We start from the raw sequence: 22,552 nt of genomic DNA, 5'->3' as shown, positions 1-22,552 counted from the left end.
TGTGGAGATTTCATTGGTCATAGTAACTAGAATGTCACATTTTGGTAGTGTGGTAGAGTTTGAAAATCGTGTAGCTGGTGGTGTTAATAAACACCATTTGGGGATGACAAGGATAATTTTCTAGTGGTGTTAATGAACACCAATTGGTGGCATTAATAAAAATTGTGCAAAGTGAACCACATAGAAAAAAATTGGTGAAAGAATTCAAAATATGTCAATTGATATTAATATGCAACTATGCATCATTAAAGATCATAAGAAAATTGGTAAGAAGCATCACTTTAGAGAACATATTACATTCAGGCTCGTAGTTTGGGAGATCAACATTGTTAATGAGGAAATCTTCACTTGGTCCATTTTCTATGCCTCGATAGCAAGCAATCCTCCCTATGCTTTCACACATACATTCTATGGAATCTTAATTTTCTTGGGTCGATTTATGGCTTTTGACATCCAAGAGAAGAATGCCACCTCAACACCCGCGTATACCTGTGGATACGACCTATTCTCTGCCCAATACTTGTTCCAACAATCAGCATAGATATTTGCATCATAAGACCTTTCCTCCTAACCGATGGTGCCCAATATTCAATTACTAAGTTCTTGAATTTAGGAGATGTAGCATTCATCTCGACACTTGATTGGGTCACTCGAAGCCATATGGGGTACACTGGGTCTGATGGCCTCACCAAGACAAAGTCACCTTTCTTAACATCTACCATTGGTCTAAACTCCTCCCTTGTCTTACCTCTTAGAGGCCTATAATAGTGATCACTCCATTCCTCATAGCCTTGTAACTCATTAGTGCGAGCACCTATATTATCCTCCTCATCAAGTGATTGTGTTCTTGGCCAAAAATCTATGTGCACTCTTGTCTAGTAATCTATCACTGGCATAATAGAGGACTCATATGATGCATTCTTCCACTTGCATACCTCTCCCAAACATTAATGCATATGATGCATTAATGTAATCCTTTATTGCTGATGTTACTTGCAAGTGGTCTCTCAAAAATTCAACAATTGGCAATATATTTGGACAACCTATTGGAAACAATGATTGTCCCTTGCTATCGTTCTTCCACAGTTGTAATCCCCCCTTCAATGGGTGGTTATTTTGGTTGCAATTTGTATTGCATCATTGGTGTGTCACCCCACATGAAAAATTGAAACTGTAATGGTTTTGCATGACCAACTAGTATATCTTTCCCATCATGTAGGTAGCCTTCCACATAACCCTTGAAATCTAGAACTTGTGTAAGGAGAAATGGAGCTGGTGAGGATGGTGTACTTTTTTTGAATGTATCCATCAGATGAGGGAAAGTGAATATTTCTTGAATATTTGTGCCCCTTGCAATCTCTTGGACAACATTTCATCAATGTCCTCATGTGTGTGCCCTACCATCAAGAAGCCTATTGAACATTTCATCAATGTCCTCATGTGTGTGCCCTACCATCAAGAAGCCTAATTGAAAGGCTTGATGAAAACGCCCCTTGCTACAAGAAGAGAATGGTATGCAAATAAGTATCTATTTGTGTCCTCAGATGTACAATTATCTAGCTGGAGTAGCAAAGTATGACCTCCATTTAAAGAGTTTGGGTTTTCATGTTTATGTGACGGCAAGGAAGTATTTCATGTGGTTATAGCCATCACAATGGAAGTTTTCATGGCTCCATGCTAAACATTGGGTAACCATCTAATATAGTCTCTAGATCTACATTTATGATTGTGCCATCTACAATTTCACCTGAGCCATCCATAGTAGAAAGGTGAATAACTTCAGAACTATAATGAGAGTCTAATGCCTTTTGGAGCATAAAGCATTCAGAAGTTGAACATTGCTTCTTGGAACTCCATCAGTCAGCAAGGTCCCCAAGGTTATGTGTATCCATCCTCTCTAGATTGCGCAAAAAAATGAAAGGGATCCAACTATTATGTTGGGGTCAAATGGCCACAAACCATTGAGGGTGAAGTGCCCATAATGACCATGTCCATGGCCATGAGTAATCATTCCAATAAGTGAAACTTGTAACTAGAATCGATGTCCTTTGACCTCACCTAAAGTCTTGGGATTGATGTCTTCTTCTAGTCCATCTTGTCATGGATTATGCAAACGTATTTTTGTGGATTCATCTCAAGAGTACCTTTGCCACGCATAGTATAAGTGCCTACAATTCCTGTTGCTGTATCATTGCTTCCTTCTCTCCTCCATTAACAAATTGTGCTCCTCTTGACTTTTTGTGGTTTCAAATTGCACCTTGATCCCACTACACAAGTTGCATTTAGAGAATTCACTAGTTTAGCAAGGGCTACGTTTTTTAAGTCTATATTCCAAATCTTGCCAAATGTAGAATTAGATAGGCTCTCATAATCGCATTGTTTCAGTGAAGTATTGACCTCATGCAGGATGTCTATTTGCTTGTATACTTTAGGTATCACTAGTTGTGTCTCTCTAGAACCATCCAACATGGTTTGACTCTTGTGAGGCATATGCTCTGACTTATTATCCACAAATTGTTCAATGAGATCCCTACCCATACTTGTATACTCCTTGCTCCTCCTCACTATCCTTGAATTTCCATGCACATATCATTGCACACCATTCTCAAATTGCTTCGTGTATCGATAAAATGATGTCCTTGGTATTCTGTGTATCTTGTACCATGCTCTACAACACACCTCTCAATCATTCACCCTAAAGTTATAGGAGGATATCCTCCCAGCCAAGTCACGATGCCAAGCCCTTGACAACACATTATATACAAAGTTTTTGTGAGTCTCAAGGAAGTGCCCCCCCTTACGGAGAGTAAGAAGTCTCGCTCAGCTTGTTTGCAATATCTACTCCTACAACAATCGATGGAAGGCACTTGCTGCACCAATTCTAGTGACATTTTGTACATTGATGTTGGAGGGTCTATTTGCTTAGGCTCCCTCTAAATGAAAGTGTATGTGATTTTCTTTGAAGGTGGAGTATATTTTGAAACATTGATCGTTGACCACCTCATGTATGTTAGCATCCTGGTCCATGGGCACGTATTGTTGCAATGGGATTCCATTCAGTAATGCTATCTACCTGATGGGCCACTTAACTAGGCTAAGACAACCAATATCTTGCATGGAAGACTCCAATTTGTTCTTTCTTGTCAATACCCACACCAATGCAATCATTAACCAACATATCCAAGTTTATACAAGTATCTGAGAAAACATGTAAGATCACACCTTCCCCCATGGTCTTTGTTTTTCTCTCATCCCATAAGACAATCTTTTTCTCCTTTTAAAATTCTTGAATGCCAAATCAGTTTCTAATGAAGAAACTGGCATTGCCTAAACATAACCTTAGGCTCCATTTGTGCATCTCCTTGAGATACTGGTTCATCTAAAGCATCACCAACATGGTTTAGAGAGATATTAGGCCACCTAACAGCATTCCAAAGTGCTTCACCCCAATAAGCGCTACATTCCAAAGTGCTTCACCAATAAGCACTACATCCACAGTGGGAAATGGCAAGAGTAGGTCAACTGTCCGACTCTCCATGTGGGTTTGTGGAGAATGTCAATGGTGCCATAATCCACAAACTAACATGGATATTGGCACCAGTTCCATTTTGCACAATCTCACATGGAGAATGCACTAGTGCCAATCACCATGTGGGTTTATAGAGAGTGCATTGGTGCCAATCTCCAGAATCCAAGTGAGGAATGGATCTAAGACTTTTGTTCATGAAAACATGAATTATTTTCCTAAATTATCTTAAATTGAAATTTTAGATTTGAAACATCAGTGCCATTCTCCACAATCCCACATGGAGAATGGCATCATTGTAATCTTGTAGAGAATGGCATTGGTGCCAATCTCAAGAATCCATGTGAAAAAAATTTCATGAAATCATGAACTATTTTCCTAGATTATTTGTTTGAATTTTGAATAAGTGACAATATGATGGACAAGGCTAATTCGGACAAAACCCCGATACCATCAGAAGTAGCACTATCAGCCAGGTCTTCCAGAGTGGAGATGATCAAGAAGGAGACCAAACTAGCCCAAGGGCTTGGATATGAGTGAGCTGGCCTCAAATTTGCTGAATCAGCTAGGCCAACAGTGGAGGTCAGGAACCTCCAAGGAGGCGCCAAGCAACCCCCACTTGTTTCCACAGAGAGACAACGTCTGGTGTGGGGTATGCAATGGCAACGAGACGGCAACCATCCCTCCAATGAGTGTCCTTGCTTGAGGGCAAGGCCAGCACTCTATTGCGCACACTATCATAGATGGGGAAACCACGATACCTCCCAATGCCAATTTCTGAGGTCCCTTCCCCAACCCATGTACCAAACGAGACCCCCATTAGCCATGATGGCTCTACCTCATCCTATGAATGCACAAGGTGGCCCTTTGGCTAGTTCAAGCCAATACATGGCCCAATAGGCTCCGTTACCGCCACCCATACTCGGCCCTCAATCTCCACTACCTCGTATAGCTCTGGTCAATTAAGTATTGGTAGAGGAAGTGCCCAATGATTGGGAGGAGATGAATCTAGACCACGAACCCCTCGACTACTACCCCTACGAGGAAGGAAGTGGCACCCTGTCACTACCTCCTGCAAGAGGATCAGCAAGTCGCCGTGTTCCAGACCGCTCCCTTGAACTCAAGGGTGAGAGACCTAAACTTTGTCACCTGAAGGCCCCTGATCCAATGCAATACCTACCAGGGCCCACATAGGGCAAGTGAATGCCCCTACAAAGGTACTTTGAACCCTCTGATGTCATGCTTCAAATGTCAGGGGCCACATTTCTTGAAGGATTGCCCCTATAGGGATCTTACCCCTACCGCTCCTCCCATGATCGGTCCTACACCCTTGTGTGCAGGGTGCAGAATCGAGCATTTGTTCAAGGACTGTCCCTTGAGAATACTGACAACCCTAGTCACCCTGCCTAAAAGCACCAACCTTAACTTGCTCAGTATCGAACAAGGCCAGGTGGCCGCAATATCCTTACAAGTCATCACAAGGATGCAAGCCAAAACAATAGGTAGGGAATTGAGGAAACATGCCAGGAAGGGTAAAGGGCCCCTACCGCAAGGCCCTGAGGTCCCTCAACATCCGTAGACCTGATCCAAGAAGGCCATACGAGTAGGTGATGGGTCTAACCAGGTGCTCATCCAAGATAATTCTGATGAGGAGATAGCCACCCTCGACACCTCCTCTACCTCCAAACATGCTTCCACCCAGGGTGACCTAGAGGTACCTCCGAGCTTAGGTGTAAACAAGCCAATGCAGGCCCAAGGCCTAGCACCCCTGCTCTCCTATAAGGAAACCTATCTTGACCCAGTCCTAGAGAAGCAATATGTAATAGAGGCTTAGAACTTGGTACGAGACCGCCAGGAAAAGTTCGAGCACAAACTTAAGGCGAGTAGAGGGTCGGATACCATCCATCTAGCCCACTTGACTGGCCACAAGGAGCAAAGGTGCTCAAAGTGCTAGACAGGGTGGCAAAAGAGGAACGTTTCAGCTTCGATAAGTCAGAGGCTCCAGATATGATGCAAAAAATGTTCCAGGAGGACCCAATATCGCAAAACCTATAGGAAGGAGACCTTTACAGTTTCGAGGAATTGCTATCAGTGGGAGGAGAGTCTTTATAGGAACCCTACGATAGTGCCCGGTTGGTTGCCTTCCTATCAATCGAGGTAAAAATGCCGATGGCCTCCCTGTTGAGAGGGAATCCCATCCTTTGGCGAGACCTATCCAACTGGATGAACAGACAATTGGCCGACTCTTCGTAGACGTAGTCGAATTCATCAAGCAGTGCGACCCCTCCCAATGTGTGCAAATCCCACATAAGGTGGACATGATGCGCTTAACTAGAATCTTAACCGATCAGCCCTTTGAGAAATGGGGCATTGATTTTATTGGACCCCTAACTCCACCAGCTAAAGGAACCGAGGCCAGATACATCATCTTGGCCACAGATTACTTCACCAAGTGGGTAGAAGGGTGAGCCACTATGAAGGCAGACTCGAGATCCACCACCAAATTCTTATATGAGCAAGTTATCATGCGGTTTGGATGTCTCTTAGAGCTAGTCAGCGATCAAGGAACTCATTTCCTCAATGAAGCGATAGCAATCCTGACTAGTGAATTCATGATCATACATAGGAAGTCAATGCCATACTATCCTAGGGCCAATGGCTTGGCTGAGAGCTCCAATAAAACTTGCTATAAGATCATAAATTTCACAGTAGAGGCCAGTCATACCGACGGGGAGGATAAGCTAACTGCAGCCTTATGGGCCTACAGAACATCCTACAAGGTGGTCACACACTGCACCCCCTTTAGCCTAGAATGATTCATTGACCTTGAAAAGTTAGAGGAGACAAGGTTGCGTGCAACCTACTGCCTCTGGGTAGAGAAGGCCCGACGTAAAAAGTGCTTCGACTGTAACCTCAAGAACAAAAACCTTAAAGAGGGTGATCTGGCACTCCTCTACAGTGTTCGCAATACCAAGCGCAAGAACAAGTACCGAGGTATGAGTCCCTACCACGTGGTAGAAATCACTCCACAAGGGGCGTGCCGAATAGCCACCCTTGATGGAATAGAAATGGACAGCTACCTTAACGGGAGTAAGTTAAAGAGATACTACATGCCACTTACACTGCCTACCTTTCAAGCCATCCATAGAGAAAAATAACTCAAGACCAAGGTAGCAAGGATGAAACACCAGGCCATCGAAGAAGCCAGAGCACGTAATATTAAGCTCAAACAGTGTAAGCAATTGGCATTGCTTAAGGCAATGCTTAAACAGCCAGGACTAGCGGATGAACTAACGGTAGAACCAACTAGGTTGCATGTTCAACTGTTGCAAGGACCGGGCATGCGCATCAAAGCACTCGTGGATCCGAGAGTGAGCCACAACTTCATCTCTCATGAGGTATGGGAAAAGCTACAGGTACCCCTAAACCTCGCTGTCACTTTAGTAAGGGCTATCAATGGCCAAATCATAAGCACCTTGGATTTTGTGAACTAAGTCTAATGGTTGTTTGCCAGGCAATAGAAATACGCTTTTATGTCCTCCCCACAGAAGCAACTCACGAACAAATCATATTGGGAAGGACCTGGTGTTACGTTGTAAATTGTCAAATCGACTGGCGAGCCCAAGAAACTTCCCTCACGAATGGTGGTGGAACTGTGGTAATCCGTAGTATGAACCAATTCATCTCCTTCAGCTGCACCGTCACTGGCCCAAGATAAAGAAGTTCTACGAGAGGGCAGACCTGAAGCTTCATCCACCTCCAACCCTCCGAAAGTAGAGGACCAACTGCAGTGGCAACCCGGTGCAATTGCCCATTATGCCACCTTTGCCATCCCCCACTCAGGAAAGCTGTGAACAACAAGTATAAGAGGCTATTCTCTGTGCTCAATGCTACTTTAACCAGAACCGATGACCAGAAAGAATCCAAGGAGCACAAGAGTCCCTAATTGCTCCAGAGACATCCCTATTGAAGGCATTCGTGCCAAGAAGAAGGACACGATGCTATCCCATGCTTCGGCCTCTAGGCTCTAATCCACCTCCTCAACCGTAGCATCCCCCCAAGCGCTAGGTCCCCACCAAGCTCTTGAAAGACTGAGATAGTTACAACAGCAAGCAGGTTGTCTGGGTGTCAAAGTTTAAGTCACAAACTGCAAGGGTTCCAAAGGTAGCAACACAAGAACCTGTGTTGACCCTAAATGCAGAACCACAAGAACCTACCGATGAACTGACCACAATAAACAAGCCTCAGAGTCCCAAACATGCCCTATTACCATGAATTGTACAACTCAACATGAAAATCGCCCAAGGCAGCAAGGGAGCAACACAAGAATCGACCCCTACAATGAGAGGTGTTGCACAAGAACCTTCCTCCAAACCTGAAGGCGAGAACCCTCAAGGGTAGTTGTGATCATACCATCTCCAACAGTGCCGTCTGACTCACGAGAGCAAGTGTCTACACCAAAGGCAGTCACATAAGAATTCGCTTCTCTTGTGACAAAGGACCATCCCGCAAGAACTTGCCACAATGCCAGTGTACCTCTAGCATCCAAGGTAAGACACAAGCTGGACACATACTCTACATGGCTTTTGACACGCTATGTGGCAATGTGACGCCCATCAACACCGCATTCCCCATGATCATCGAGTCTAGGTCTAGGTGAGTCAGTACGGTAGGCATATCACCTGACGCACCCATAGCCCACAAGTCACTATCTTGCACATACACCCACATGCATCCACAGTCGGCACTAAGTGATTAGGGTAAGTATGTCCCTTTGGTATGTTTTTGAAATTTTGCACACTAACCTCATAGTCCGCCCCACTCCTCACTTGTACACCCCATCCTTTTCTTTCTCTCTCCCACCTTCCCATTTTCCCCCTTTTTTTCCCTTTCCTTACTCTCCTCAAACAGTATCCCATCAGTCGTTGCTATAGCGCTATCCCACAAGCCACCGGTCCCTCTGACTCACAAAGTATGCCCTCGGCCACAATCCGCATGCCCTCCAAATTTCCAGTCAAGGATTTACAAGTGGAGGAGAAAGTGTCTACGTAACAAGCCACCCAGGAGGGTCCGACAACAACAGCAGGCACACCCCCCTCAAGGACGTCAAGAAAGCACACCCCGACTCCCACACAAGGAGAGTACAAAGTCTTGTGCTCACAAACACACTTGTCACTTGGGAAAGCCTGGCTCCCTCCAGCAACTAGATGCATGCGCCATCCACACTCGCTATGCCTATGAGGGGCATGATTATACCCTCTACTACTGCGCACAACAACAGCTTATGCGGCACTAAAGGAGCTAGCAGTGCAAGACACACTAGCAATGACAGACCTGAGCTCAGTGCAGATCGCCTTCCATGCCACTTGGACATGAGGCACTTGGGAGAGTTCCTCCAGTCCTACAACTCCAACACAAATGTGGGCGTCCTTTGAGATGCAACAGGAAATCCCCACTTCTACCACCTCAATCAGGACGTGGTGAGAGCCACCCTCGGCCTGTCGATCATCAACAACAAGTATGCAATGAAGAAGAAGATGCTCGAGGCCCTTAGCAAAATTTGCCACTACGGCTGCAAGAAAAGAAAAGGGTGCATCCACTTCACAGAGATTATCAAGAAGGAGGTGGAAAGACCAGTGAGGACCCTGTAGTGGTTGACGCAAGTAAGGCACACCGACCACCACCATTCAATCGTGCCGAATATTTTGTTGCAAGCTGGCAGAACCCTAGGTCACGAGCTGGATAGATTACTTCTACAATCAAATGAGGGAGGACCTCAAAACACACGGAGAGGTCATCGGCAACCCGATGCTATACGTGCATATTCTCTACCACATGTTGTAGCAGCATCTGCCTATCAGCTATGGGTTGGCTAAAAAGTCAACCACCATGGGATCGGCACAAGCAGAGCAAGAAGAAGTAGAGGTCAAGCCAAAGCGAGCAAGAACGTATCCCAGTGCCACTTCGGCCAGCCATCTTGCACAACCGACGAACCCAAGTCAATTGCTCGCATAGTATGCGGATCGACAAATGTAGGCATTCCTAAGCCATCAACTATGGCTCCAGTGAGAGGATCCTCAAGACAAGGAAAAAAGGGTACAACAAGAGCCCATCTTGGTCGATGACCTCCCAAGTGATGAAACGGTCACGATTGGCCTCCACCGAGGAGCCCAAGCTATTTTGGCAACCCCTACTATGCCCCAAGTCTCGGCCTCAGCAATGGCCCATCCTCAAGAGACCACTTCCTCCTCCTCCTCTCCATGGGCAAGCCTCACAAAGGCTCTACAATTTTGGATTGTGCCCCACTATCAGGCATCAAGTGTCTACAACCACATGACATCCGAACATCTGTCTCATGCCAACCAGATGAAGCAAAATTCATTCGAATCCATGGCACAACTCTTATAGGTGGCATAGACAATTTCCAAAGGAGGTAGGAACATGCCTCACAACTCTCCGCAACCCTCCTGTAGGCATAGCTCTCCTCACCCGACAGCCACACCATGATGGTTGCCGCCCAAGCCACAGGGCAAATGGCCCTAGATAGAGTAAAGGAGTACCGAACAAAGGCTAAGGAGCTAGAGCTAGCAGTCTCACAAAGCTCAAGGATGAGCTCTCCTCCAGTGAATCCCTAGTCCAAACGCTCATGAACCAGACCGACAAAGCAGAGTCCAGCCTCAGAACAACACTAGAGCAAAAGGCACGGGCAAAGGCACAGCATGTCAGGACTCAAGAGAGCTATGAACGCCTGATCCAAAACATTACAGGATCTCTTCACATAGGAATGGGCATTAACAATGTCCCTGCAAGAGCAAAATGAGCGACAGCGTACCCCCAGTCACTCAGAAGACTCAGGGTTGGAAGACCATGAGCAACAAGAATTCTAGATGTACAGGGAGGTCTCTGCACAATTAGCCACATATACACTATCCCCCAGACACTCCAAATGCACTTCAATGCACTCCGTGCACAAAATATTATATTCCACCTAGATCTCACAGCCCCACTCCCTCCTAACGCCCTCCAAACCATCCTCCACCACAATCCCAATCACTGTCGTCCCACTCTCGCCATGTCCTATTTTTCATTAGATCTTCATCCATCTAGCCTCTCTCTTCTTCGCCCCTCTGATGTCCAAACTCTTGCCGCCCATCACATTTTGCTCAATTTCTAAGCCTAGTGCCACATCATCAGGGAGTCCATCCGGTGGATGATGATGTGATGCAATTAGCAAAGCCCGAGGAACTGAACCCATGGGTCTGCACCCTTGAAAGTCTACAAGCCAACATTAATTGGATGTAGACCTACGACCGAGTCTCCGTAACGCAATCTCAAGGGCATCTTGCAACTTACCAGTCCACCACCTACAATCCCCTCGGCATTATAATCCTCTTTAACCAAGTGCTATAAGCTAGATAACCAAAGCGGCATCTCCCAAGCAAAATCTACATATGAGGATGGAGGAATGGATGGAGGCAACAAGGGAGTGGTGGCATAGGTGGAGGCCACTAAGCAAGGAGGGGTGAAGGCAACAAAGCAAGGGGAAGAGGTATCTAGCAAAGGGGAGCTCAACTGGGAGGAGGAGTAGCATCAGTCTCTATGGGTGAATTTTGGCAAAGGGAGCTTCTCCAAAGGGACAAATTTGGCTTCCACAAAGGGAGCTTCTACAACTAGGAGGAGTAGTAGCATCAGTATCTATGGGCAAATTTTGGCAAAGGGAGCTTTTATGGGCAAATTTTGGCAAAGGGACAATGCCAAATGAGTCACAAATGAGTTGTGAATGATAAGCCGTGCAAAAGAACTTGAGTAGCAATCCTTTTAGAGATTGCTTAAATTCTTTGAGACCCAAGGGTATTAAAAGGCACCCATTAGTATTATAGTACACACAAGCTCCATCAATTCCTAACTAAGAATTCCTTTGAGAAATACACAATGTTTAAGGATCATTCCATGTTACTTAACATATCCATATGCCATACTATGATTAACCAGATGCATTCATTTCAGTAAACATTTCAAAAAGAGCAACAAGCATCTAGCAACTCTTGATATTTAAAAATGTGACTACTTAGAAAAAATGTGAGATTATGGTGTATTATGCCACCTCATAAAGCAAATAAAATTTGCCCAAATTGAGTCACTATAGAAAAACCATTGGTGTCTCCTCACTCTTTCTTGAGGCACTTTCTAGCCTACCTTCAAGCATTTGACATCAAATATGAATGCCTTTAATGCTTCCTAATCCACTCGCAAAATTTCCTGCATGGTTTAAATATATCTTAGCTATCCTTCCAAAAGAGGGTGGCATGCATATCCTCGTACGTGCGAATGTGGTGGCTGTGGAGATTGTGAACGTGGAGGTAGAGGCGAAGGTCTTGAAACTGCCTAGGACCAATGTCATGGTTGAAGACAATCTAATTGGTCAAATTGTCGAGGCGGTCATTGATGGGGTGGCTGTGGGCGGGGAGGTCGCAGAGGAGTAAGAGAAAGTGATGGTTGAAGTGGACCGCTGCTACGACGGTTGGATCGGGTACCGAGCCATACGTGTCGTCAAATGACTGGAGGTGGAAGTCAAATCCCTCCTAAGTCATTTCTTTAGGGAAGTTGTACTTAGGAAAATTATACAACATATTAGGGTCCTATTGCTAGAGCTCGCAGAATTTCGTCCAAGTCCATCATCATTCCATTGGCATGTATAAGGGCTGGATCCGGCGATCGATGTGGGCACTATGCTAGTACCACCAAAATAGCTCCATTTTATGGAAGCGAATGCGCCAGCGAGGCTAGAGACCAGCGTCAGCATCGGTCCGTGGGACTGGAGCATCAGGGATAAGATGGTATCCTCCTCTTGTGTGCTTTGGATGGGCGCATTGCCAATCGTTGAAAGACTAGGTGATGAATTTTGTGAGGGGGCGCATCTCCAAGATTTCGTAGAGGTGGAGGTGGGAGCCTTCGAGTTGGCACTTCCAATGATGCATAAGTGTACTATTTGGCAGTTCTTGGAATGACTACAAGTCAGGGCACCACTGTATATTTTTTAGCGAGGAGGGAGGAGCTTGCAGAACCTCATCCTCTTCAATGGGCATGGGTTCCTTCTCTGCTATGCCTGTGGGTGTTGTATCATCGACCGTCTATATAGAATTGGTCGCCTTGAGTAGCATGTTGAGGGCCTCTTCAAGGAGGTCAACCGGAACCGTAGATGAGATGGATGGGGAGGTCTCGTGCTATGCGATGGTGGTGTTAGATGCGTTGGAAGAATATTCGAGTAGATTGGTGTGAGGAAGGGGAGGTGGGAGAGGTTGGGTGGCTTGCTAGGTGGGCTGGGCGGGATCCAGAGGAGATGGTTTCTAGGCCTTCCTCCTTGGCTACTTGCTCAGGATATGCTACATGTATTGTTTCAAAATTGCTCACCTAGGACTCAAGTATGAGTCATATTTCTCGTCCTCCCCAAAGGGAGCGACAATTACACAGCTATCCCCCTCTTCCAGACAATCAGTGAGGTCATCAAAACTCTCCCCAAACTGTGGTGAGTCGTTTGTCTCTCCATTATTTATCACTCCATAAAACTTGAACTCGCTCCCATGTCTTCATAGTTGCAATGTTCTCACAATCGTCATGATCCCCTATGATGCATGCACTGTAGAAACAAGAAAGTTTTCTTGTTTTAATCAGTTGGTTGTTTGAAAAGCCCCATATGCTATGCAAACCACAAACTCCTTTAATTTTCTCACAATCGTGTTGGATTCTCCTTTGCACTTCATCCACTTTCACTTCATGAAACACTTTGCATACTACACTATTCTTAAGGCTTTGTTTATTGTATGTTAAATGCATGTATGTGGAGAGGTTGGCTGTAAGACATCATGGGCATCATTGAGTTTTTCTTGAGGGCATGCTAATTGGTGTTTAAACAGAGCTTGCTTAATAACAGCACCGCATCCATCATGTTCACCCTTGCCATGGCTAGACCCAAAGAAATTCCACATCATGTCTAGACCGGTCAAGGATTTGAACCTTGAGACAAAGTAGAATCCACAAGCTGATTTAAATTGAGAGACAGTACCATCTAACCACACCCAATGTTGTTTTATATTTTCTGCATGGGTATTTTCCTTTTTCAGCCATTTCCAATGTAGTAGAAAAGCATGCTGCACAAATAAGGTGTCATGTTTCCTATCTTCTGAAATGTGGAAATGGTATGTGTGTTACAATGACCTGGACTTCTATGAGTCAGCAAGCAGATTGGCATCAGGCGTAGAAGAATCAAGAAAATGACTATATGTGATATGCACAAGAATTGTTATTAATTTGTTGTACCAGTGAGAACTTTGTATCTCATCTTGTTCTTGAAATGAATAATTTTCAGCAAAATCTATGGCCTACAAGCCCCTTGGCTAAGTGCTCTTACATGATAGTAGCCATCTCTTTTTATCGGATCCTTTAACATTGATATTTTCAAATCTCCTCCATTTTTAAAAAACATGGTTATCTTCCCTCATTTCATTTCGACAGACATGAAATGTATTTTTTAAACTACCCGCTCCCATAGAGAGCTTAGGCTACAAAACTTGCTCTCCTTGCAACACATGATGAGGATCCAGGTGGCCTATAGACTGCACATTCATCGGGGAGACATGGGCATTGATCCTCATGGAGCAATGCTCCAACACAACCAGATCTCAAGTCACTCATAGCTTGCCGAGCCAGGTCAAAGTTTATGTGTGTTTTGCAACAACATACATTTCTGTCTTTGAGTTTTCTGATGTACCAGGGCTTACAATGCTCAAAGCTTCTCTATCCAATTGAAATGTCTGGATCCTAGTCCATAAACTTGAGATACAACTCCATCTACTGCCCAACATACATGAACAACAGAACAGTGAGCCCCCTTTTTGCACTACTAAAACAACACAAAACACAGTCTAACTAAAGTATATAATGAAGCAAAATAATTTTCAACCACCACACTCGAGCTTGTTTAGGATAGTCACAATTTCAATCATTGGGCTAGTTTAGGACATGTTTAGGATAGTCAACCACTGGGATGGTTTAGGACACATTTAGGACAGTCATAATTTCAACCACCGAGATGGTTTAGGACACTATCACAATTTCAACAACCGGGCTGGTTTAGCCTGACGGTCTCAACTTCACATATTAGACAATCACAAGTATATTACTTTTCATTTCTGAATTTCACAATTAGAAAATAACAATATATTTCTTTTCATTTTTGAATTTCATAATTTCAATCACGATTTATGTCAGTAATTACTTATTGTTTGTCTTGAACCATTTGTCTTGAACTAGCACCAGGCTAGTTTAGGACAATCACATTAAGTCCAAGCCATCCTGGTCTAGAAATAGTGATATATGACTCGAATAGCAGAAAATTAAATTTAACAAATTTAAGTAGTAAGAAAAATAATAGTTTCAACCACCGAGCTAGTCAATAACTAATGTCTGTTCAACACGCTAGTTCAGGATAATTAGATAATTGGAGATTGAGCTGAAGCAGCCACAATTGCATGATGTTTCAACCACCAAGATGGTTTAGCAAAATAATAATATATTGCTATTCTATTACAAAATATATTGCTCTTAATTTCTGCTCAACCACGTCACCGAGCTAGACAACAGCTAATGTCTGTTCAACCACGCTAGTTCAGGACAATCACATAACTGGTGATTGAGCTGAACCAGCCTACGGTTGCATGATGTTCCAACCACCGATCTAGTTTAGGAAAATCACATTTAGACCAAGTCTGGTTTAAGAAATGAAACAAGTAAACTATCCCAAAGCTCAATCACAAACAACCACTGCGCTAGCATTAGGAAAAAAGGAAGCTCATTTTGGGACCCTGAGAGAAATTCACAATTTCTTCATTTTTTTTCTCTAAAACACTAAAATACGACATAACTCCACTAATGCACGATGTGGAATTTGGTACTTCTAACATCACCTATGTGTTCAAAGCGGGCCAAAACCCTCGGGACGACATTTTAAACACTGAAAACGAGCACCCGAAGGCCCAAAAAAGGCCAAAAAGGCTTCGCAAAAAAAGTGTACTGAAGAAAGCGATTTGACAAATTGGCTAGGGCCGAGGATTTTGGCCTGCTTCGGCCATGCCGATGATGTCAAAAGTATCGAATTCTACACCATCCGTCAAATATAATAAAGTAGCTCAAGTATCCTCAATGAATTGATTGGTGGACGGCTATTTTCCTTCCAGGCTAAAAGGTCCCAAAATGAGTTTCCCTTTTTTCTAATGTTTAGGCACCACTAACCCTGCATTACATCTAGCATATTGCATCTAGCATGTGTCTGTTCATTGTGCCTTGACCTGGCTTTTCAGCTTTCCTATCTCATAACCTCTGTCTGCTTCTCTTGCAAGGCATGGCGAGCTGTATGTTGCCATTGACGCCATGGCTATGACCAATCCAGAATAGACCTAGAGAAGCTAGCTAGTGAGGCAAGCAAAGAATAGAAGACAACTCACCCAATATATGACAATGGCAAATCAAAGTCTGCACAAGGTCATGTTGAGGTCCGTGCGGATTGCAGGGCATTTGTAGGACGCAGGTACTTAATCTTCCAAGATTTGATAAGCGAGAGGTGTGAAAATTTGAAATTTGCAGGAGTAGCAAAATTTTCAACCGTCGGTTTTTGCCCCCTTCGGTAATACATGTCAGTAGAATTGGATATCCCAAACAAGTGTAATGTGGCCTAAAATGCTTCAAAACACAAACCAAAGGGCACACTATCAGGTTTGATGCTATGTATTATGAAATGCGATAACCTTTGGCATGCTTATGAGCCATATAGCAAAAGTGTATGGAAAAAGAAACGATTCAAAATTGTAAATAGTCTTGGATTTATTAAAAGATCTTTGCACATGCACAAACTGCACTTTATTAATGTTTTCCATTTTAGGGTAAATCTAGATACCAATACTAACAACTATCAATTTTTTAAGACCACCATGCAATAGTCCCACTAGTTTAGATTCTGAATCCTCAATCCGTTTTGGTTTTCAACAAATTAAAAAAAAGTTATGGAGCATGCCCTCAAATGGTTATACATCATTTTAGCACAACATTGGGGGTCTATGAACCCATGCCTAATGTTCTCATTTAGGTGTGTCCTTGGGTTGAGGAGAAGCTCATGTAGTGTACTTTTGAATGATTACTTGGTTGCATGTATGTATAGGACAAAATCTTTGATATTTTTTAATAAATTACTATATCCTATAGTCTTCAGGATGCATGCTTCACATGCAACATACCACTTGTAATGCTTTAATGGTCTCGTTCCAAATCCTTATTCCATAATTTTTTGCTCTCATGTTTCTGTACTATAACTTGAAGATAAAGTTTGCCAAATTTCGTTGAGTAATGCATAAGTTATGGATCATGCAAGATGCCTATATGCAGAAAATTCCCAAAACCTCACCAAAATTAGCTACACCCAAGCAAACAATGACCCAATGGACACAATTTTTTGTGTGTAAAAGCACAATTTTATTAAAGAAAGAGAAATATTTAGAAAGGGAAAGAGCGCCTTTGAACAAAATGGCAAGAGTGAATTTTTATTTTGAACTAGAGTCTCATAATCATAATTAGTTACAAAGTATGTTTTGAAAAATGTCCCCCTAGCTTTATTATACTTACCCTTGCAAGAAAATGAAAAAGGTTAGGATAGCAATGATAGAGCTCTAATTTCAAATGTGGATTTGTTACCTCATGAGGCGTTGAGATGTGAAGAAAGGAACAAGTGTGTCCAAAACAAGTGATGGAAGAGAATTTGACAATGGTAAAAGCAAATGATTGATGATGGAAGAGAATTTGAGAATGGGAAAAGTAAATCATTGATGCAGATAGCTAGGAAGTGATGAGAATTGCTGGATCCTTCAACACTGCCCTGGCTATGGCAACCCTTTGCTTTTGCCCTCCCGAAAATTGCCCACTTCCGTCGCATACCCCTCTGGTAGATTGCTTATAAAATTGTGCGCATTCGCCACCCTCCCTCCTTCCTCCACCTCCCCTTGCTTTGCTCCCTCCCCTCTCCCATAGCTTTTGTTTTCGTAGATCGTCGTTGTAAACAACGCTGCTTCCTCCTCCACCAGCCCTTCGTGTTGCCTCAGCCACCGCAACTTCCATCGCCGAATGTCCCTCCCATCAATCATCACCCTCCCCCCTGCCGGATCGTCGAATCTCTCCTTCAGCCCCCCGATCGAGCTCTTTCCCGACCCGCTCGCTCCCACCAGCGCCACGCTCTCCCCTGCCTTCACCTCCAAACATCGCCCCTTGAAGATCGTCACGTCTGGCCTCGTCTGATACGCAAACTCCACATCCTGCAGCTCGATGTCATGACCTCGCACCTGCTCCGCTTTCTCGGCGTTGGGGTCGTCGGGGTCGATCTGCGTTTTGTGGTCGATGATCTGGAAGACGGACTTCAGTGCATCGCAAGCCTTCATGAGGTCAGGCGTCACCGATAGGGTCTGTGCTACGGCGGCGGCTGTTGTCATGAGCACCATGAACACTTTGATGACGGCGCCGAACTCTGCAGTGCCGTTCTTGACGAGGGTGGACCCGTACCAGAGGACGAGGCCATAGCTGGAGTACATACACATCTGGGAGAGGCCATAGAAAAAGCCCGAGATATTTCCCCGGAGGAGGCTACGCTGGCGGCTGGGCAGGGCGATGCAGGGCGGAAGAGAAGAGGGAGAGGATTTTGGATTCGGCGTTGAAAGGCAGCAACGGTGCGGATGTTACTGAGGGAGTCGTCGGCGATCATGGAGGAGAGGGAATGCGCAGACGTGAGGTCACCGGAGAACCCAGAGATGGACCCAGACACGATGGCATCCGTGCCAAATTGTCCTTCTAACTTTATCAACCGAAAGTAATTGCTCTGAAATTCCACCATTGGCAGTATCAGGAAACGTTAGCGTCCCAGAGTGTTAATAGTCATTGGGCAAGTCACTGATAAATGTATGTGCGTTGGCGGCCCTAGCTGCTGCTTCCACCTCTTGTATTGTAGCGCCTGCCTTACCGTAAAGTAGATTCTCTAGAATAGAAGTTGCAAACAACGCAGGCTCCTGATTTACTAAGCCTATCTGTTCGCGCAGCCATCTCAATTGCAAAGTTCGGATGTCGAATTTGTCGATCCCGTCGAGCAGAACTTGACCTGGTCGCGACAGAGGATGTAGAAGGGATTAAAGCGCACGAAATTTTATTTTCAAACCAAAATGCACTTGTTTAGTCACACTAGAAGGTGAATCTGTGACCTGCGTCGGGATCATAAAATCGTTCTATCAGGGATATAACTGTGCTCTTGCCCGACCAACTGCTGCCAACTAGTGCAACAGTCTTCCCCGACGGTATGGCCAAATTGAAGTCCTCAAAAATTCTTGCATCCGGGCGGGAAGGGTAATTAAACGCCACATTGCGTAGTTCTATGTCACCTTGCAATTCGGAAAGCGTCGAGCCATTGGCATTATTACGGTCCATCTTGGCAGGCTTTTTGAGCATCTCAAAAATGTTGTAGGCCGCTGCCCTTCCTCTACCGAATGCCGTAACACTGCTCAAAGCCTTCCTTAAAGATCTTTGAGGAAGACAATCCGGGACCACTTTCTGGCTTCAGCAGAGAAAACACGAAAGGAAGCTTGTTCAGTCCTTAATGCCGCCGAGGATAGCAGAGAACATAGCCGTGATAGCATTTCCAGCGTTTGCCTCTCCGCGACGGACGAGGACTCCGTACCAGAAAACGAACGCCAATGAGAAGAAAACAATAGAGTGTGTGACTCCCATACCCAAGCCCTTTGCGATTCCTTCTTTATAACCCAATGTTAGCGTCAATTTCAAAGATTTTGAGAAATCTTTAGTAGCTTTCTCCTCTCCAGCAAAAGAATAGACGGTCCGTATCTGAGACGAACAAACCATCCAGAAGACAAAGATCGTAGCTCATGAGTCTCTTATCAGTCATGGAACCTTTGAATTTCAGCAGGTAGGGAATGTGAGTGCACCTGTTCTGCGATCGTCCCAGCTGCCGCATATGCATCTTGGCTTCTGGTCGTTAAGCGCGTTACAGTATGCGTGTACAAGCCTCCCGCAAATGTTATTGCTGGAACCACGGCCTCGTTTACTGCGCAAATTTTCCATACTGCAGAAAACCCCACCCCAAAGCCTCCAAGGAAGGTTGCCATGAAATGCACGAAGTTTCCAACCTGTAACTATACCGTTTCAGGTCTATGTAACCCAAATACTGTTAAGATTCTGCTTCAAATACTCCAGACTAGAAGTGCGGATAGGAAATCACCTTTTCACTGATTGCATCTTGCACCATCAGAGGATCTTTAGAAATATTTTCAACGAAAACTCCTGTGCGGGCTTCAGTGAAAACTCCTGTGCGGGCTTCAGTATCAAAGAAACCGACGTCCTGGTTTAATATGGCTTCTAAGTACTTCAGACGTATCCTACTTGCCTGCCGTTGGCCTGTGTGCATCCAACAAGCGATCTCTGCACATAAAGAAAAAGCAATGTACAAAGAAATGCGTAGCTGCTTAACCATCACTGTTTGCTAGCAGGATATAATTATTAACGAATCAATTCTCGCTTCGGTAGTACAAGCATATTTACCTATCCAGCTTGAGACCAAGAAGTAAAGAGCGTACTGCACCCATAAGCACGCAGTAACAGATCAGAAACACAGTTTCACCGCGTAATAATCGCCATGCGCTCAAAAGATTGCAGGCATTTGGAACCACACCTTTCCTACTTCATACGCGCTCTTATCAGGCTCATTTAGGAGTTGACCGAAGCCGTTTAGGAGCTTTCCGAAGAAATAGAAAAACATGGAAAGGGCCATGCCATGACCCAGGGCGCCGACGGTTCCCAATGCCATCAACAAATAGTCCACATGGTCTGCAAACGAGAACAACTTGAAGAAGCCCACAGCTTATTGTTCTTGTTTCTTTGCAGCAATGAGGCCTTTCCCCAGCGTCTTGCCAGCAGTGGGAGGTTCTTCGATTGGCACAGGCGGTTCGGGTTTTTGTCTTACAGAATTCTTAGGCACCAGGGGCGCATGTATATCGACCTCTTTGTCGGAATGGAATTTAACAGGGGAGCCCATGGTTTGGAATGGAGTTGCCCGCTACAACCACAGGTATGAAGGTCAACTGGGGCGTAGCTGTGCAGTGTGCAGCAACAGGAGCAGGAGCGTTGATGATCCGGAATAGATGTGCGTCTGCAAGCGTCAATTAAAGGAAATGTTGAACGAAATTATTGGAAACGTGGTGAAGAAGTTTGCTTGATGAAGAAGCGATCTCGAATTGGGGGTCCGACGGTCCGACGGAGACCCATGTCGGGACTTGTCAAAGTCTTTCTTTTGCGAGAAAAATGATTATACAAAAGTTTTCCATCACGAAAACTAAGTATGCCTTAGTAGTCATGTGTGGTTGAGAGAGAAAAATCTTTAAATTTTTTTAAGAAAAAAAACCAGCCATTTCTTATTGGCTAATAGAGTTTTTGATACTATTCTGTATTGTTGCAAGGAATGGCTCAGGGGATTCCCATTCCTCAATCCCATGCCTGTGCGTTGCGAGCCCATGCCTGTTGCATATCGCATCTCCTCCTCAATCCCATGCCTGTGCGTTGCGAGCCCATGCCTGTTGCATATCGCATCTCCATCGATTAACAAGCTGAAGCTTGTGGTCTTCTATTTTCTGACAATCAGCAACATTGCTCCTACGAAAGCACTTCAATTCCTTTTGACAAAAGTGAGCATGGTAGAATCTGGGACAATCGTGCAAGTGGACTCTCTTCACTTCATGCTGCAAGAAAACATGAGGGATTGGTGGTGGTTTTTGTCTTTTCTTGCTCTACTTCATGCTGCAAGAAAATTTTCTTGAGGGACTGGTTGTTGTTGCTTTTCTACCTCCACTTCATGCTGCAAGAATACTGGTAGACGGATTGATTGTTGTGTGATTCTTCTTCTTGCCTAGAAGTGATACAAGTGAAGGGAGAAGCTTCTTTTTTTTCTGGACCAAAGCTTGATCTGTTGAGTGACTGGCCTTCTCCATTGCTGGAATCTTTATGTTTAGCAGTTGGCCTAAGGACTCAGGTTGTGGAATGTGGGAGGCAATCAAGGGAGGAAAGTTACCTTTCATATCCATAGAATTTTCCTGAGTTGTTGTAATGGGAACTTTGGGTTGTTGCTGCTGGAGTTCCTTCTCCCTCCATCTCCTCATTTCAGTCTCTACGGCCCATTTAGCAGCTTCAGCCATTTCTGTTCTGAGAAAGCTTGATCTGTTGAGCTTTTCATAGCTTTTTTTTTCTCTCTTTTAACGAAGTATTTTATTACCAACCATATCACAATAGCTCGAATAATTATTAGGTGTTGGAAAATAGGTATTAGTATTTGTGGGGGGCCAGTGAGACGAGAGTGAGACACGATTAACGTAAGCAAAAGGGCCCAAGCACAATATATGATCTATCACAACAGCCCAAGCAAAGCCAGCTCTCAAAACAAATAGTCCCAAGCTGACAAGTGCATATCTTTTTTGGCCTGCTATGAGAAAGGCCTTAGTTAGCATTGGCGATAGGAAAGGAAAACTAATTTTCTTCGATTTTTCTCGGTTTGATTTTGGCAAAATGTTGAATTGTTGGCCTGCCATGAGAAAGGCCTTAGTTAGCATTGGCGTTAGGAAAGGAAAACTAATTTCCTTCTATTTTTCTTGGTTTGATTTTGGCAAACTGCTGGATTGGTGCACGTGTCGTACAAGTGAATGCAAAGTGACATGTGGTAGTATTCGATTGATGCATGCAGAATTTTGTTTGCATGTGCGTTATTGTGTAGCGGCTCATTTCATTCATCAACTGGAGCATTTCATTCATCAGGTGGAGCCTAGACTCCTTGGACAGTGGAGCTATGGAATCTGGAGAAAATGCAATCCTGATCATCCCCTCCCCCATGGTCTTTGTTTTTCTCTCATCCCACAAGACAATCTTTTTCTCCTTTCGAAATTC

General features: G+C 44.4%; 1 pseudogene; it reads right to left on the bottom strand.

The window, feature by feature from the left end:
* Positions 1–17,407: 17,407 nt before the first annotated feature.
* Positions 17,408–20,657, bottom strand: LOC147904596 (ABC transporter B family member 19-like; annotated as a pseudogene).
* Positions 20,658–22,552: the final 1,895 nt, after the last annotated feature.

This window comes from Dipteris shenzhenensis, chromosome 2 (genome assembly GCF_047967505.1).
Source record: "Dipteris shenzhenensis isolate YYH24624 ecotype China chromosome 2, Dip_SZ_1.0, whole genome shotgun sequence".
NCBI classification, from domain to species: Eukaryota; Viridiplantae; Streptophyta; class Polypodiopsida; order Gleicheniales; family Dipteridaceae; genus Dipteris; species Dipteris shenzhenensis.
The sequence above is the reverse complement of the archived record's forward strand: the minus strand, read 5'-3'. Positions and strand labels throughout refer to the sequence as shown.